This window comes from Bos mutus, chromosome 17 (assembly GCF_027580195.1).
Source record: "Bos mutus isolate GX-2022 chromosome 17, NWIPB_WYAK_1.1, whole genome shotgun sequence".
NCBI classification, from domain to species: Eukaryota; Metazoa; Chordata; class Mammalia; order Artiodactyla; family Bovidae; genus Bos; species Bos mutus.
In genome coordinates, this window is record NC_091633.1 from 52,531,847 (window position 1) to 52,548,671 (window position 16,825).

A 16,825-nucleotide genomic window follows, 5' to 3' on the forward strand; every position below is an offset into this window, starting at 1 on the left:
GCATTTCTGATAGGCAGGACTTGTGTATCTGAAAATCTGTTATAGTAAAACTATCACAGGAAAAGTTTAAAATCAATATAACACATAACTAAGAGTAATTGGAGGAACTGATGAAAAATTTGTAACCTCTAATATTAAGTTTGTCATAATAGTTATAGAAATGAGAGAAACTGTTATAAAAACCCAAGGCAGTCAGGAACCCTTCGAGTACTGAGTAATACTCTAGGGAGTATGAAAATGTCAACTGATAAGGAATCCTAAGGGATTCCTTAGGAGCTTTTTTGATAGATCTTGGAGCTCTGCTGCAGAAGCATGAATACAGGAGACATATGGTGAACTCTGAGGGTACTTTACACTTCAGAAGGCTTTTGAGGATAACTGATCTGTCTGGTAAAAATATAAGGTGATAATTTAAACTATCATAGTGGATATTCACTAGGTACTAGAGGTGCTTTGGGGTAGTAGTAAATTGAATTTGACTCCTACTAATTTTGTATATGTTGGGAAATTTTCCAGAAAATTATTTGAGTCTAGATCTCGTATACATCTGATACATTTATATCTGTTTCAGGTTACTAATCTAAAAATGATATGATAATAAAACACAAACCAAACAGCAAACATACAAATGTTACTCTTTATATGCTTGAAAAATTATGGTTCGCCTTTTTGTGTAAAAATGTTTTTGTTAATAAAGGGAATGGTTCAAGAGATTGAACATTTTTATTCACTGTTAGGAATATTTATTTTTGGTATAGAATTTAAAGAAAAGAACTTGAAATAATTACTTCAGCAGTTGAACTGAGGAACTAAAAGATCAAAGGAATTTCTCACTTATTTCAATAACTAAGAAGTCATAAATCTTTCCATTCTTAAATTCATGTGATGGAATATTATATATGTGAATGGTTGTTTAGTGTGAAGAAATTGTGCAACTGTCAATAAACATATTAAGATGGTGTATAGAATAGGAAAATATTTAAAGTAAGCAAGAAGAGTACTTCCTGAACTACCTTAAGATTAGAGGCCTGTTAGAAAATTTTCATCTTCTAAATATAGTCAGGCAGAAAATTGTTACTCTTTTGAAGTAAGTGGTTAAGAAGCCCAGCTCTGTCATTGGAATGGGAGCAATCAGAGTGGAAGGCAGACTAGCTGAATTTTTTATACAAGCAAAATCATAGTCAAAAAGTGCATACACACACACACACACTTTTTAGTGGTCAGGAAGTTTAATATCTATTTATTATTTGATTCTGCTCAGGATCAGGATTAGGAGGTAACAGCTTTCCAAGGGAAAAGATATAAAAACACTTAGATCTAGAAATACAGTGTTTTCTAAATATTCGAGGCTTATTTGTCTAAGTACTTGAGAACCTTACTGGCTTGTATATGAGTAATGCAAAGTAGATAAAAACCCACTGTAGAATTCTACAATACACAATACATGCTACAATAACTATAATTCACAGAATTCCAATCATGATGATTGTTAAGGTTTCCAAATGAAATGCCAAAGAATGAATGAGTTTCTTAGATTTGGGAAGCCAATAAACAAGGTCTTGAAGTTATTTGGCTGAATCTGTGCTATATGCTTTGATTGCTGGGTATTGGCTTCATTGATGGGCTGAATTGTATTTCTTCAAAATCTAAGGTGGAAATCCTAGCTGCCGGAGCCCCAAAATGTAATAATATTGGATATAGGGCCTTTAAAGTGGTATTAAGTTAAAATAAAGTCATTAGAATGAGCTGCTAATCATATGACTGGTGCTTTATAAGAAGAAGACAATTGGACAGAGATATGCACAGAGGCAAGAGTAGATGAGGATACAGAGAGAAAATAGATGGCCAACCATAAGCCAGAGAAAAAGGCCTGGGAAGAAACCAGCCTTGCTAACACCTTGATTTCAGATTTGAGTCTCCAAAATTGTAGAAAATAATTTTCTGTCGTTTAGTCCATCTAGTCTGTGGTATTCTGTTATATTAGCCTAAGCAAACTAATATATCATCCTTAAAAGAGGCCCACCCTCTTTGGGAATATTAGCTGTCTGCTCTCTTATGTCAAAGACTGGAATAATGTAATAAGATAAAATTTTTCAAAATATGAGAATTTTTCCACACTGAGGTGGTGTGACAGAGGGTAGGAAAATGATTCTGGGCTGATATTTTGTATGTAGTGGATAAAACTTTCCATGAAGATTATAGCAAATTTAAGGATAATAAATAGCCAGATTTTCAAGAAACTTTGATAGTCAATAGCAAAGACAGTATTTGAAATAAACTATAAAATTCTCAAGTATTTATTTGGAAGTTACTGACACTGGCCCATTATTGTCTGTAGGCTTATTTGTTGGAGTGGTGGCTTAATAGAGCACTAGGGGTCTAGTCTTGTCGGTCATCACAGAACCTTTCATCTTCAGCTTCTTAGCATTACTGGTTGGGGCATAGACTTGGATTACTGTGATACTGAATAGTTTGCCTTGGAAATCAACAGATATCATTCTGTCATTTTTGAGATTGCACCCAAATACTGCATTTCGGACTCTTTTGTGACTATGAGGGCTACTACATTTATCCTAATGGATTCTTGCCCACAGTAGTAGATAAAATGGTCATCTGAATTAAATTTGCCCATTCCAGTCCATTTTAGTTCACTGATTCCTAAAATGTCAGTGTTCACTCTTGCCATCTTCTGTTGACCACTTCCAATTTACCTTGATCTATGGACCTAACATTCCACATTCCTATGCAATATTGTTCGTTAGCATCAGACTTTACTTCCATCACCCATCACATCCACAACTAGGCATTGTTTTTGCTTTGGCTCCATCTCTTCATTCTTTCTGGATTTATTTCTCCACTCTTATCCAGTAGCATATTGGGCACCTACCGACCTGGGGAGCTCATCTTTCAGTGTCATATGTTTTTGCCTTTGCATACTGTTCATGGGGTTCTCAAGGCAAGAATACTGCAGTGGTTGCCATTCCTTTCTTCAGTGGACCACGTTTTATCAGAACTCTCCACCATGAGCCATCCATCTTGGGTGGCCTTATACGGCAAGGCTCATAGTTTCACTGAGCTATGACAAGGCTGTGGTCCATGTGGTCCATGTTTGGTTAGTTTTCTGTGACTGATTTATAAGACCTTCTACAACTAACACCAAAAAAAGATGTCTTTTTCATCAGAGGGGACTGGAATGTGAAACTAGGAAGTCAAGAAATACGTGGAGTAATACGCCAGTTTGGCCTTGGAGTACAAAATGAAGCAGGGCAAAGGTTAACAGAGTTTTGCCAAGAGAAAACACTGGTCATAGCAAACACCCTCTTCCAACAACATGAGAAGCCTCTACACATGGACATCACCAGATGGTCAATACTGAAATCAGATTGATTATATTCTTTGCAGCCAAAGACGGAGAAGCTCTATACAGTCAGCAAAAACAAGACTGGGAGCTGACTGTGACTCATATCATGAACTACTTATTGCAAAATTCAGACTTGAGATGAAGGAAGTGTGGAAAACCACTAGACCTTTCAGGTGTGACCTAAATCAAATCCCTTTAGATTATACAGTGGAAGTGACAAATAGATTCAAGGGATTAGATCTGATAGAGTGCCTGAAGAACTATGGACAGTGGTTCATGACATTGTACAGGAGGCAGTGATCAAGACCATCCCCAAGGAAAAGAAATGCAAAATGATTGTCTGAGGAGGCCTTACAAATAGCTGAGAAAAGAAGAGAAGTGAAAGGCAAAGGATAAAAAGGAAAAATATACCCATCTGAATGCAGAGTTCAAAAAGAGCAAGGAGTGATATGAAAGCCCTTCCTTGGTGATCAGTGCAAAGAAATAGAGGAAAACAGAATGGGAAAGACTAGAGATCTCTTGAAGAAAATCAGAGATACCAAAGGAACGTTTCATACAAAGATGAGCATAATAAAGGACAGAAATGGTATGGACCTAACAGAAGCAGGAGATATTAAGAAGAGGTGGCAAGAATACACAGAAGTTCTATACAAACAAGATCTTCATGACCCAGATAACCATGGTGGTGTGATCACTCACCTAGAGCCAGACATCCTGGAATGCAAAGTCAAGTGGGCCTTAGGAGGCATCGCTAATAATGTGATAGTGGAGGTGAGGGAATTCCAGCTGAGCTATTTCATGTCCTAAGAGATGGTGTTGTGAAAGTGCTGCACTCAATATGCCAGCAATTTTGGAAAACTCAGCAGTGGCCACAGGACTGGAAAAGGTCAGTTTTCATTTCAATCTCAAAGAAAGGCAATGCCAAAGAATGCTCAAACTACCACACAATTGCACTCATCTCAAACACTAGCACCCCACTCCAGTACTCTTGTCTGGAGGGTCCCATGGACAGAGGAGCCTAGAGGGCTGCAGTCCATGGGGTCGCTGAGGGTTGGACACAACTGAGTGACTTCACTTTCACTTTTCATTTTCATGCATTGGAGAAGGAAATGGCAGCCCACTCCAGTGTTCTTGCATGGAGAATCCTAGGGACGGGGGAGCCTGTTGGGCTGCCAACTATGGGATCACACAGAGTCAGACACGACTGAAGTGACTTAGCAGCAGCAGCAGCAAACACTAGCAAAGTAATACTCAAAATTATCCAAGTCAGGCTTCAACAGTACATGAACCATGAACTTCCAGATGTTTAAGCGTGATTTAGAAAAGGTAGAGGAACCAGAGGTCAAACTGCCAGCATCTGTTTGATCATAGAAAAAGCAAGAGTGCTCCAGACAAACATCTATTTCTGTTTTATTGACTATGCCAAAGCCTTTGACTATGTGGATCACAATAAACTGTGAAAAATTCTTAAAGAGATGGGAATACCAAAGCACCTTACCTGCCTCCTGAAAAGTTGTATGCAGGTCAAGAATCAACACTTAGAACTGGACATGGAGCAACAGACTGGTTCCAAATTGGGAAAGGAGTATGTCAATACTGTGTTTTGTCACCCTGCTTATTTAACTTATATGCAGAGTACATCATGTGAAATGCTCAACTGGCTGAAGCACAGGCTTGATTCAATATTGCCAGGAGAAATATCAATAACCTCAGATATGCAGATGACACCATCCTTATGGCAGAAAAAAAAAAGAGAAACTGAAGAGTTTCTTGATGAAGGTGAAAGAGGAGAGTGAAAAGCTGGCTTAAAACTCAGCATTCAAAAAACTAAGATGATGGCATATGGTCCCATCATATTATGGCAAATAGATGGGGAAACAATGAAAACAGTGGCAGACTTCATTTTCTTGGGCTTCAAAGTCACTGCAGATGGTGATTACAGCCACAAAATTTAAAAATGCTTGCTCCTTGGAAGAAAAGTTATGACAAACCCAGACAAAACATTAAAAGCAGAGACATTACTGCTCATCAAGGTCCATTTAGTCAAAGCTATGGTTTTCCAGTAGTCATGTATGGATGTGAGAGTTGGACTATAAAGAAAGATGAGTACAGAAGAACTGATGCTTTTGAACTGTGGTGTTGGAGAAGACTCTTGAGATTCCCTTGGACTGAAAGGGGATCAAACCAGTCCATCCTAAAGGAAATTAGTTCTGAATATTCCTTGGAAGGACTGAAGCTGATGCTTCTATACTTTGGTCACCTGAAACGAAGAACTGATTCATTGTAAAAGACCTGATGCTGGGAAAGATTGAGGGCAGGAAGAGAAGGGGACGACAGACCATGAGATGGTTGGATGGCATCACCGACTTGATGGACATGAGTTTAAGTAAGATCTGGGAGTGGGTGATGGACAGGGAAACCTGGAATGCTGCAGCCCATGGCGTCACAAAGAGTTGGATATGACTGAGCGGCTTAACTGAACTGAGGGGCTGCTGCTGCTGGTAAGTCACTTCAGTCATGTCTGACTCTGTGTGACCCCATAGATGGCAGCCCACCAGGTTCCCCTGTCCCTGGGATTCTCCAGGCAAAAACACTGGAGTGGGTTGCCATTTCCTTCTCCAATGCATAAAAGTGAAAAGTGACAGGGAAATCACTCAGTCCTGTCCGACTCTTAGTGACCCCATGGACTGCAGCCTACCAGGCTCCTCCATCCATGGGATTTGCCAAGCAAAAGTACTGGAGTGGGGTGCCATCGCCTTCTCCAGAACTGAGGGTCTAGTGCTATATTATTACATAGTAGGTAGTCAGTACATTGGAGAAGGCGATGGCACCCACTCCAGTGTTCTTGCCTGGAGAATCCCAAGGACGGGGGAGCCTGGTGGGTTGCCATCTATGGGGTCACACAGAGTCGGACAAAACTGAAGCGACTTAGCAGCAGCAGCAGCAGGAGCAATCAGTACATATTTGTCAGATGAATGTTGTTGTTTTCCATACACATTTTCCTTCCCAGATTTTATTTTTGAAAATTGATTATGTTGTATAAAGAACCTGTACAAAATTTTTTTTGAAAATTGGCCAGGGTTATTTATCTCTTTCAAATTTTTATCATTTTTTGACACTATTATTAGCTTTTTTATTTCTAGAAATTCTATTAAATGATATGTTTAAAATTTCTTTTTTAAGCAACATTTTATGTTATATTGGAGTATAATTGAATAACAATGTTATGTTATGTTCAGGTGTACAGCAAAGTGATTCAGTTATTCGTATTTGTGTATCTATCTTTTTTCAAATTCTTTTCCCTTTAGGTAGTTATATAATACTGAGCAGAGTTCCCTGTGGTATATAATAGTTCCTTGTTGATTATCCATTTAAAATATAGCAGTGTGTACATGTCAGTCCAAACTCACTATCCCTTTCTCTTCCCCTCCCCTCTGGTGACCATAAGTTCCTTGTCCAAGGCTGTGAGTCTGTTTCTATTTATAAATAAGTTCGTTTTTTTCTTTCTTTTCTTAGATTTTGTACAAAGCCATGTTGTCTTTGACAACATGTTGTCACTCCGTATGACAATTTCTAGGCGCATCCGTATTGCTGCAAATGTCATTATTTCATTCCTTTTAATGGCTGAGTATATTCCACTGTTTGTGTGTACCACATCTTCTTTATGCATTCATCTTTTGATGGAAATTTAGGTTGTTTCCGTATTTTGGCTACTGTAAACAGTGCTGCAGTGAACATTGAGGTACATATATCTTTCTGGACCATGTTTTTCCCTGAGTGCCCAGGAGTGCAATTGTAGGGTCATATGGTAACTCCAGTTTTTTAATGAACTTCTGTGCTGTTCTTATAGTGGCTGCACCAATTTACATTCCCATCAACAGTATAGGAAGGTTCCTATTTCTCCACAATCTCTCCAGCATTTCTTGTTTGTAGATGTTTCGGCATGGCAACCCACTCCAGTATTCTCGCCTGGAGAATGCCATGGACAGAGAAGCCTGGTGGGCTACAGTCCATAGGGTTACAAAGAGTTGGACACGACTGACATGACTTAGCACACACACATTCTGATTGATATGAGGTGTTACTTCATTGTAGGTATTTTTTTTTAATTGGAGTATAATTACTTTACAATGCTCTGATAGTTTTGGTTGTAAAACAAAGTGAGTCAGCTATATTTATGCATATCCCCTGCTTCTTGAGTTTCCTTTCCAGCCACTCTTAGTCATCACAGAGCACTGAGTCACACTCCCTGTTTTTACAGCAGCTTTCCACTAGCTAGCTATTTTAGACACGGTTGTGTATATATGTCAATGCTACTCTCCCTTCGCCCACTGTTTCCACATGTGAGTTCTCTATGTCTGGGCTTCTGTTTCTTCCCTGCGAATTAGTTCATCTGTACCATTTTTCTGGGTTCCATCTATATGTGTTAATATACAGCACTTGTTTTTCTCTTTCTGACTTTCTTCACTCCATATGATATACTCTAGTTCCACTCACATCACTACAAAGGCCCCAGTTTTGTTCCTTTTTATGGCTGAGTAATATTTAATTTCATATACGCATCATATCTTCTTTATCCATTTATCTGTCAGTGGACATTTATCTGTCTTTTGGTTGGAGCATTTAATCTGTTGCTTCCATGTCTGGCTATTGTAAATCGTGCTGCAATGAACACTGGGATTCATGTATCTTTTTGAATTAGTTTTCTCAGGGCGTATGCTCCGTAGTGGGATTACTGGGTCATATGGTAGTTCTATTTTTAGCTTTTTAGCGACCCTCCATGCTGTTCTCCATAGTGGCTCTATCAATCTACCTTCCCACCAACAGTGCCGGAGGGTTTCCTTTTCTCCACACCTTCTCCAGTATTTACTGTTTGTAGATTTTTAAATAATGGCCATTCTGGCCACTGTGATACCTCATTGTGGTTTTTATTTGAATCCTCTAGTAATTAGTGATATCTATTTGCACGAAATACCATTCTCTTTCCCCTCATTTTCAATCTGCATATGTCCTTAGATCTGAAGTTGGTCTCTTGTAGACAGCATATTTATAAGGGTTTTGTGTTTGTGTCCATTCAACTAGTCTGTTTTTTGGTTGGAGTATTTAATCCATTTATGTTTAAGGTAATTATCAATAAAAGAAAGTGAAGTGAAAGTGGTTTAGTCATGTCCAACTTTTTGTAACCCCTTGGGGTCTCTTGCATTGCAGGCGGATTGTTTACCAGCTGAGCTACTGGGGAAGACACAGTTATCAATATGTGTGTTCTTATTGCCATATGTTTCTTGTTTTGGATTAATTTTTGTAGATCATTTTTCTTCCTTTCCTCTTTCATTCTCTTGTGATTTGATGACTCTGGTGCTGTGTTTGTGTTGGCTTTTCTTTTTTTGTGTGTGAGCTCATGTCATACTTCACTGACCTGAGATCATCTATGCTTAATATTTCTTGGTTTTATGTGATTATGTTTGTATAGAGGAAAGGCTTTTTCAAATAGTATTTCAATTATAAAAAATAATTTGTAGCACCATAAAAAATTTAGAAGTAAAAATATATCAAAAATTATTAGGTTGGTGCAAATGTGATTTTGCACTGTGAATTTTAAGTCAATATAACTAGGCTCAAATACATTTTTTTAAACCAAAATAGGGACCATTATAATTAACCTATTTTTTTGCCAACAGGAAATAAGTTTGTTTATTCATATAGTATAAAAATCCATGCTTTAGGATTTGATGAACTCTTCAGTTCAGTTGCTCATTTGTGTCCAACTATTTGTGACCCCATGGTCTGCAGCGTGCCAGGCTTCCCTGTCCATCAATAACTCCTGGAACTTGCTCAAACTCATGTCCATCAAGTCAGTGATGCCTCCCAACCATCTTATCCTCTGTCGTCCCCTTCTCCTCCTGTCTTCAATCTTTCCCAGCATCAGGGTCTTTTCCAGTGGGTCAGCTCTTCGCATCTGGTGGCCAAAGTATTGGAGCTTCAGCTTCAGCATCAGTCCTTCCAATGGATATTTAGGATTGCTTTCCTTTAGGATTGACTGGTTTGATCTCCTTGCAGTTCAAGGCACTCTCAAGAGTCTTCTCCAGCATTACAGTTCAGAAGCATTAGTTCTTCAGCATTCAGCCTTCTTTATGGTCCAACTCTCATATCCATACATGACTACTGGAAAAACTGTAGCATTGACTATATGGACATTTGTTGGCAAAGTAATGTCTCTGCTTTTTAATATGCTGTCTAGATTCATTATAGCTTTTCTTCCAAAGAGTAAGCATCTTTTGATTTCATGGCTGCAATCACCATCTGCAGTGATTTTGGAGCCCAAGAAAATGAAGTCTGCCACTGTTTCCATTGTTTTCCCATCTATTTGCCATGAAATGATGGGACCAGATGTCATGAACTTAGCTTTTTGAATGTTGAGTTTTAAGCCAGCTTGTTCACTTTCCTCTTTCACCTTCATCAAGTTCCTCCCTGCTTTCTGCCATTGGGATGGTGTCATCTGCATATCTGAGGCTATTGATATTTCTCCCGGCAATCTTGATTCCAGCTTGTGCTTCATCCAACCCAGCATTCTGCATGATGTACTCTGCATATAAGAAAACATTTTCTTCCTCTTTCTGGTTGTGTTAAGTGCTTTCCCTGCAAGAAGTTGTTGAGATGCTTGAAGAAGTGGTAGTCAGTTGGTGAGAGATCAGGTGAATATGGCAGATGAGGCAAAACTTTGTGGTCCAATTCATTCAACTTTAAAAGCATTGATTGTGTGATGTGTGGTTGGGTGTTGTCATGGGGAAGAAATGAGCCCATTCTGTTGACCAATGCCAGCTGCAGTTGTGGCAGTTCTTGGTGCCAGTTTTCATTGATTTGTTGAGCGTACTTCTTGGAGGTAGTGGTTTCACCAGGATTCAGAAAGCTGTAGTGGATCAGATGGGCAGCAGTCCACCAAACAGTGACCATATCCTTTTATTTTTGGTGCAAGTTTGGCTTTGGGAAGTGCTTTGGAGCTGCTGCTTGGTCCAGTCACTGAGATGGTCATTGCTGGTTTTCATATAAAATCCACTATCTGTCACAAGTCAGAATATGATGGAGAAATGGTTCATTGTTGTATAGAATAAGAGAAGACAAAACTTCAAAATGATTTTTTTTTTTAATTTTTGGTCAGTTCATGAGGCATATACTTACTGAGCTTGGTCATGTTTTCAAATGGTCAGTGTTAAGCTCTTTGGGAAACTTATATTTGTAAGAAGATCAGCTTTGAGATCTTCTCAATTGGTCATTGTCAATTTCCAATGGCTGGCCACTATGTTCCTCAACATCAAGACTCTCATCTCTTTGGAAAATTTCTTGAACCACCATTGTGCTGTATGTTCATTAACAGTTCTTGGGCCAGATGGGTCATTGATGTTATGAGTTGTCTCTGCTGCTTTACGACCCATTTTGAACACAAATTAAAAAAAAAAAAAAAACACTTGAATTTGCTTTTTGTCTAGCATCATTTTCATAGTCTAAACTAAAATATAGAGCAAGTAATGTCTTTAGCAAAAAATCATAATTCAAGAAATGTGCATTCAGATCAGATCAGATCAGTCGCTCAGTGGTGTCCAACTCTTTGAGACCCCATGAATCGCAGCACACCAGGCCTCCCTGTCCATCACCAACTCCCGGAGTTCACTGAGACTCATGTCCATCAAGTCAGTGATGCCATCCAGCCATCTCATCCTCTGTCGTCCCCTTCTCCTCCTGCCCCTAATCCCTCCCAGCATCAGAGTCTTTTCCAGTGAGTCAACTCTTCGCATGAGGTGGCCAAAGTACTGGAGTTTCAGCTTTAGCATCATTCCTTCCAAAGAAATCCCAGGGCTGATCTCCTTCAGAATGGACTGGTTGGATCTCCTTGCAGATCTCCAAGGGACTCTCAACAGTCTTCTCCAACGCCACAGTTCAAAAGCATCAATTCTTCCGCGCTCAGCCTTCTTCACAGTCCAACGCTCACATTGATACATGACCACAGGAAAAACCATAGCCTTGACTAGACGAAACTTTGTTGGCAAAGTAATGTCTCTGCTTTTGAATATGCTATCTAGGTTGATCATAATTTTCTTTCCAAGTGTATAACATAGCCTCATTTACCTAAGAATCTATTCCAGTATCACACAAAAAATTTCAACAATGCAAAACTGCAATTACTTTTGCACCAACGTAATACATTTTCTTGAGAGTCCCTTGGACTGCAAAGGGATCCAACCAGTCCATTCTGAAGAAGATCAGCCCTGGGATTTCTTTGGAAGGAATGATGCTAAAGCTGAAACTCCAGTACTTTGGCCAACTCATACGAAAAGTTGACTCATTGGAAAAGACTCTGATGCTGGCAGGGATTGGGGGCAGGAGGAGAAGGGAACGACAGGATGAGATGGCTGGATGGCATCACTGACTTGATGGACGTGAGTCTGAATGAACTCCAGGAGTTGGTGATGGACAGGGAGGCTTGGCGTGCTGCGATTCATGGGGTCGCAGAGAGTTGGAAACGACTGAGCAACTGAACTGAACTGAATACGTTCATTGACATATAATGTGATTTAAATAGTACCATGTTCTCATATCCTTATAGAACTGTGTGCTCTTTTCAATTTCAAAATAAGTACCCAAGATTAACATTTATGGGACTAGAAACTCTAGAAATCTACACTTGTAGGATTATACTTTATAATTTATTGACTCTAAATCAAAGCACCTAAATTAATTTACTATAAATAAAACACACATGGTAAATATCTTAAAAATACAATTTCAATGCAATTTTTGACAAAGGAATATTAAGAATTAATTTGAATTATGAACTGTGGTGTTGGAAAAACTCTTGAGAATCCCTTGGACTACAAGGAGATCCAACCACTCCATCCTAAGGGGAATCGGTCCTGGGTGTTCACTGGAAGGACTGATGTTGAAGCTGAAACTCTAATACTTTGGCCACCTGATGCAAAGAACTGACTCATTGGAAAAGACCCTGATGCTGGGAAAGATTGAATGCGGGAGGAGAAGGGGACGACAGAGGATGAGATGGTTGGATGGTATCACTGAGTCAATGGACATGAGTTTGAGTCAACTCTGGGAGTTGGTGATGGACAGGGAGGCCTGTCGTGCTGCAGTCCACAGGGTCGCAAAGAGTTGAACACGACTGAGCGACTGAACTGAACTGAACTGATGTACTCAGTATGATAATCTCTAGGTCCATACGTGTTGCTGCAGATGGCATTATTCTCTTTAATGGCCGAGTGATAATTCCATTGTATATATGGACCACATATTTTTCATCTATTCATCCATTGTTGGACATTTAGGTTGCTTCCAAGCCTTGGCTATTGTAAACAGCACTGCAGTGAACATTGGGGTTTATGTATCATTTTGGACCATGCTTTTCCCTGAATCTATCCTCGGGAATATATGCACCGACTTGATGGACATTGTTTGATCAAGCTCTGGGAGTTAGTGATGGACAGGGAAGCCTGGCATGCTGCAGCATAGGGTTGCAAAGAGTCAGACATGACTGAGCAACTGAACTGAACTTATGAATATTCCATTTTGACTATTCTGACATTTACTGTAACATATCATGCTTGTAAAAATTATTTGGATTATTTTCAATTTCTTAAGGTATTGAAGATTTAGACATGATTTGTGTTAGCATGGAATTTTTCCGTGTGTACTGGAAAAAGCAATGACCTTTCAGCAGCTCCTTTAATCTCGCTCAGCCTCAATTATTGGTCTGTGAAATGAGTAAAGTTATACTGAGCTACTTAGCTCACAAGGTATGTAAAAGTTAAGTAAATTGATGTATATATAAGAAAGTCATATAAAAGCACCATATTTATACAGGTATCATTAATGTGATCTTGGCTGCCATAATGTTTGTAAACAGCTGAGTAGTATACAGTTTACTTGGGTATTCTCTAAACCAAGATATTTTGAGCTCAATCTCTCCATTACCAGAACAGACAATATATTGTATGTCAACCAATGAAATCTTAAAATATTTTTATAGATATGTAACTCAGTAGTGAAAATTAGGGGAAAAAAATGGACAAAAATGAGGGGAAGGAGTTGTCTGCAATGGGAGAGTGAATGGCACAAAGGTGAATCCAGAAGCAAGAGCTTCAAATGAAAGTGTGTCTTTTACCAGAAGTGTTCCCAGTATAAGTGTATAATAATCCTGAAAGTGACTGCATTTTATGAACCAAAGCAGATAATTGAAACAGGTGTCTGGCATTAGGAGAGATCAAAATAGTTTCTCTTCTTTCTGCTATCAAGATGAGGAAGATGTAGTAGAAGTACATATTGATTCCAAGGAGACCACCATGCCAGCTCTGTGTAGCACACGGAATTGTGCAAGACATCCCAAATGATTAAGAATGAAAGACAGTCAAAACAAGGGAGCATGATACACAATAAAATAACTTTGTTTTGCTCTTGAATGTCTATTATCTTTCAAAGATATTGAGGCCAGTGATTATGTTTTCATCTGCTAATGATCACTAAAATAGTGTGTATTTTTAGCTGAGACTTAGTATAAAATTTTTTGATTGGCTAAACATGAAATCAATGCAGTGTATATGAAAGATAGCTGTGTGCGTATTTTCTCTGTCAGATTATGGAGGTGAGAGTCTGGAGACATAGTTTAAAATGGGATAAAAAATGAGTTGACTTATGGTCAGAAGTGAAAATTCTTTATTTAAAAAAAAACTTATGGAGTTTTCGAAGGTTACTGAAAACTCCACATATTGAGGCAGTATATCACTATCTTCTAATAGATCTATAATAAAAAGCATTGCAATAAGTTCAAATTCATTGCTGGTGTCAGTTTAGCCAAACATTAATACTAAACATAAGATATGAGAAATAATATTGGATAATATTTTCCCAGGACATTAATTTCATTCTATTTACATGATTTTTTTTTAACCAAGGACTCTAGAGTGTATTTAACTACAGTTCTTTTTTTCTCCTAATCCAGTTTTGAAGCCATAACTAGGAGTCAGTCAATTCTCCTTCTTGAACAGCTGGTTAAGTCCATGTTCCCTTATCAGCCTTTCATACTGGGGTCACTATGCACCTGCCCTAATTGCTAAGAGCAGGTTTCAGAAAATAAGAGACAGAGAGAATGAGTGTGAGCTCATGTCAGTATTCCCCAGAGTTTGCAAAATTATTCAGATATATAGGGAGCCCTGGAAACCTAGCTAACCCCATCCTTCTTTTTTTTTTTAATATGATGAAGTCACTAATTTTTTATTGAATTCTAGTTCATTTAAAACGTTGTCTTAGTTTCAAGTGTAAAGCCAAGTCATTCAGTTTATATTCAGTTTATATATATATATATTTGGTTTATATACATTTTTTTCAGATTGTTTTCCATTATCAGTTATTATAAGATACTGAGTGTAATTCTGTGTGCTATACAGTAGGTCTTGTTGTTTACCTATTTTATATATTGTGATATGTGTGTATTAATTGCAAACTCCTAGTTCATCTCTTTCTTCCACCTCGCTATCCCCTGTGGTAACTGGAAGTCCCCTTTGTATCTGTAAGTTCTTCTCAATAGCTCCAAATTGCTGTTACTCAGTTCTCAGGTGCAAGTGGCTTTTTGGCCCTATTTGGCAGCCTTCCAGTGTTTGGGGCTGTGTAACAAACAGTTCACCCTTTGACCTATCTTAATGTCATTTTGTTGTGTTCACTGTCAAAAGAATCTTTATATACTGTAAAACAGATAGGTGGATGCAAAATTGATGAAACATGCAAAATGTCTTTAAGCATCTCTTCATCCCCATGGGAACCAAATTATACAGACTCTGATAATGATGAATAGCTATCCTATTAAACACTATTATATGCAAGGACTGTTACATGGATCATTTTTATTTCTTAAAATAAACTTGAAGTTCTGACACTATTAACATTCTATTTTATAGGCCAATGAAAAGCCCTTAACAATTTTTAATTGTTAAGAGATGCGGGGGAGAGAGAGAGAGACTGAAAGAGTGGCTAAGCAAGCCACCTAAACACTGATAAAGACATCTGAAAATTAGCTGGGGAGATTTTGGAAGAAACTGTTTGATGATGGAGTAGATGCTTCTATGCAATTACCAAGACCCATTTTATTTTCCTTCTGGACACACAGCTGCCTAAATTTTGCAACTGCCATGCAATTAAGTATTGTCTTGCACAGAAGTCTAATAAAGTTATGGCCATAAACTTCTATATTTGGGCTATAGAAACCACTGAGGAATAAATCTCTATACTTTTTTTTTCCTTATTGACTTCATGTATGGAAATGACACTCAGAGTGACCTTCGGACCCAAAAGTTAGAGAAAAAACATATAAGGAATCTGCATTTCTTTCTCAGTATTGCAGAGGAGCTACCAACAGGGAGGAATACCTGTTTTTTACTGATAAGAGTGATAAACAAATTGTATTAAATTAGCCTATCAAGTTCAATGAGTTTATTGACTATGTCAACTAGCTTATAAACTGAAACTTATTAAGATAAGTGATTTCCAATAGTTTGGCTTTGTGATGAGAGATTGTGGTTGGGCTATGGTTTTGTAGGAAGTACTAGAAGAGTTAGGCCTTTGACATTTGGGCAATGGTAATGGCTTTAGTTTGGGGCTTGTGGAGATTGAAAATGTGTGCAATATCTCAGTAGAGGTCCTGGAAGGCAATTGGATGTATGCTGCTGGTGGAGAAAATGTAAGAATTCTGCAAAGGAGAATTTGAGTATCAGCAATTCCAAGTCCACATTTCAGAGTGGCATAGAAAAGAAAATGACCTAAAAGGATTAATATGAGATAGAAGTAAAAAAAAAAAAAAAAAGGAAAAAGAAGCTATCTGAGGTAACATCAAGAGCAATAGCAATAAACTTTTTAGTTAATTTACTTTAAAAGTAGCCTTTACCTTGATTCTGTTTGCTGCTGCTGCTGCTGCTAAGTCGCTTCAGTCATGTCCGACTCTGTGCGACCCCATAGACGGCAGCCCACCAGGCCCCGCCGTCCCTGGGATTCTCCAGGCAAGAACACTGGAATGGCAAGAACTCCTCCAATGCATGAAAATGAAAAGTGAAAGTGAAGTCGTTTAAGCAACAACAAAATAAAAAATGGTGTGAACTTAGAGGTGCAAGGAGTGAAGTTAAATGGAGTAGAAATAGAGCAGTGGGATTTTTATTGTAATAAAATAATTCTTTCCATTATGTAAGAGATAACCATATTGGGTAAAAGTAATGGTGAGAATTGTCCACATTTAAATTTTAAATAGTGATCATGGAAGATTGTATTCTAGTTAGAGATTAGTAGGTTTGAAAATACATATAATTCTAGCAATTGGCTCATCTGCTATGAAACAAAGCTAAATGGCACATTTATATCCTGTCCATATAAATGCTTATTCAACCCAAATGGAAGCCATTCTTTTTTAAATGTATTATCCTA